The sequence below is a fragment of the Talpa occidentalis genome, unplaced genomic scaffold (assembly GCF_014898055.3).
Source record: "Talpa occidentalis isolate TD23 unplaced genomic scaffold, MPIMG_talOcc4v2.1 talOcc4.1341, whole genome shotgun sequence".
Taxonomy (NCBI): domain Eukaryota; kingdom Metazoa; phylum Chordata; class Mammalia; order Eulipotyphla; family Talpidae; genus Talpa; species Talpa occidentalis.
The window spans coordinates 13,778-16,824 of NW_023601369.1; the positions used below are offsets into that span (position 1 = coordinate 13,778).

A 3,047-nucleotide genomic window follows, 5' to 3' on the forward strand; every position below is an offset into this window, starting at 1 on the left:
TTCATTTGTCTCTAGCTATTTTCTAATTTCCCTTGTGATTTCCTCTCTGACCTATTGTTTATTTAAGAGTATGCTGTTTTTTGAAACAGAGTAAAACAGTTTTTACCAAGGGTGAAGAGGTGCCTAAAGGGAAATGTTGGTCAAAAGGGTACAAAGTTGCAGCTTTGTAGGATGAAATCGTCTAGAGATCTAATGTAGAGCATGAGGACTAGAGTTAATGATACTTTATTGTCAGCTGGAAATTTACAGAGAGCAGGTTTTTGGTCTGCTCATTCCCCATAGTCAAATAAAGGAAGAAAAATGGTCACTATGGGATACTGTCAATGTGTTGATTACCTTGACTATAGTAATCAGTAATAATTTCAGTATGTACATAAATATATTGAAACACCATGTTGCACACTTTAAATAAATATAATTTTTATTGTAAGGAATATTTTAATTTCTACAAATTCTGTGAATTTTCTAGATTCCTTCCGTGATTAAGTTCTAGTTTCATGCTCTTTGATTGGAAAGATACTTTATATTATTTCAATGTAATAAAATTAGTTAAAACTTTATGATTGCTTCTTGGCCTTTGGCTAAGATCAAGTGTAATATCTGTTCCTGTTAGTTAAACTTTTTTTTTTTTTTAATCTTAAATTTTTATTTTTATATTCCCCCATACAATTGCAAACGCCCCATTCTGACACCAATCCTTCCCCTCCCGCCCCCCACCCCCCAAAAAGTGTCTCTGGTTCATAGTTTTTTGTTGATTTTGATTTTCACTTTCTTATATTCATTTTCCTGGTCCCTTATTTAAGTTTTCTAGATTCCTGCTATGAGTGAGACCATCCGGTATTTTTCTTTTCTTTTTTGCTTATTTCGCTGAGCATGATCCCTTCCAGCGCCATCCATGTTGCTGCAAATTGCATGTGTTTATCTTTTTTGAATGCTGAGTAATATTCCATGGTATATATGTACCACATCTTCTTGATCCAGTCATCTACTTTTGGGCATTTGGGTTGTTTCCAAAGCTTAGCTATTGTAAACAGTGCTGCTATAAACATAGGGGTGCAGGTGCTCTTTGGAATTGATGTTTCTGTGTCCTTTGGGTAAATACCTAGGAGTGGAATTGCTGGATCATATGGAAGCTCTATGTTTAGTAGGTCCAGAAATCTCCACACAGCTCTCCATAGTGGTTGGACCAGTTTGCACTCCCACCAACAGTGCAGAAGAGTTCCTTTTTCTCCACAACTCGCACACATTGTTGTTGCTAGTTTTTTTAATATGTCCATTCTCACATGGTTGCTGAATATGTGCCATTCTCACTGGTGTGAGATGGTATTCATGGTAGTTGATTAGCATTTCCCTGATTGCAAGTGATGTTGAACATTTTTTCATATGTCTGTTGGCCATTTGCATTTCCTCTTCAGAGAAGTTTCTTTTAGCTCTTCTGCCCATTTTTTGACTGGATTATTTTCTTTGTTGTTGCTGAGTCTCATCAGCTCTTTGCAGATTTTTGTGATCAGTCCTTTATCATTAGTGTTGGGTGCAAAAATGTTCTCCCAGTTGGTGGGGTTTCTCTTTTTGTTTTTGTTATGTCTCTTTTGCTGTGCAGAAGCTCTTTAATTTGATGTAGTCCAGCTGTTTATCTTTGCCTTCACTATCACTGCTTTGGGTGATGTGTCTGTAAAGATGTCTTTGATGTGCAAATCCCGTAGTGTTTCGCCTATATTCCTTCTATGTATTTATGGTTTCAGGTCTTATGTCTAGTTCTTTAATCCATTTTGAGTTGATTTTTGTGTATGGTGTGAGGTAGTGGTCAAGCTTCATTCTTTTGCATGTAGCGACCCAGTTTTCCCAGCACCATTTATTGAACAAACTTTCTTTGCTCCAATGCATAGTCTTTGCTCCTTTGTCAAAGATTAGTTGACCATAATCTGTGGTTTTATTTCTGGATTTTCTATTCGATTCCATTGGTCTGTATGTCTGTTCTTGTTCCAATACCATGCAGTTTTGATGATTATGGCTTTGTAGTATAGTTTGAAGTCTGGGAGTGTGATGCCTCCATTTCCTTCTTTTTTTTTCAGTAGAGCTTTGGCTATTCGGGGTTTTTGGTGATTCCATATGAATTTCATCAATAATTGTTCTATTTCTTTGAAGAATGCATTGAGATTTTGATTGGAATAGCATTGAATCTGTAGATTGCTTTTGGTAGGATGGCCATTTTAATAATGTTTATTCTTCCAATCCATGAGCAGGGGATGTCTTTCCATTTCTTTGTGTCTTCTTCTATTCTTTTAACAGTGTTTTATAGTTTTCTTTGTATAGGTCCTTTACCTCTTTTGTTAGATTTATTCCCAAATATTTGATTTTTTTTGTTTCAATAATAAAAGGGGTGGTTTTTTTGATTTCTTCTTCTTCAGATTTATTGTTTGTGTATAGGAAGGCTACTGACTTTTTGCATGTTGATTTTGTATCCTGCCACTTTACTGAACTGCCGATGAGTTGAATTAGTTTTTTTCTGTGGAGATTTTGGGGTTCTCTATGTATATATCATATCATCTGCAAATAGTGATAGTTTTGACTTCTTCTTTTCCTATTTGGATTCCTTGGATGTCTTTCTCTTGTCTTATTGCTCTGGCTAGGACTTCCAGTATTATATTGAAAAGCAGTGGTGAGAGTGGACATCCTTGTCTTGTTCCAGATCTTAATGGAATTGCTTTCAGCTTTTCACCATTGAGAATGATACTGGCTGTTGGCTTGTCATAGATGGCCTTTATGATGTTGAGGGTATGTTCCTTGTATCCCAAGAATTTCAAGGGCTTTTTATCATGAATGGGTGTTGCACTTTGTCGAAAGCTTTCTCAGCATCTATTGATATTATCATATGGTTTTTATATTTCTTTTTGTTGATGTGTTGGATAACGTTGATTGATTTTCGGATGTTAAACCATCCTTGTGCCCTGGAATGAATCCAACTTGGTCGTGGTGAATTATCTTATGGATACATTGTTGGATTCTGATAGCTAAATTTTTATTGAGGATTTTTGCATCAGTGTTCA

At 35.8% G+C, this 3,047-nt stretch overlaps 1 pseudogene; it reads left to right on the forward strand.

Annotated features, from left to right (window-relative positions):
• The first annotated feature begins 562 nt into the window (after nucleotides 1–562).
• Nucleotides 563–640, forward strand: LOC119243952 (U2 spliceosomal RNA; annotated as a pseudogene).
• Nucleotides 641–3,047: the final 2,407 nt, after the last annotated feature.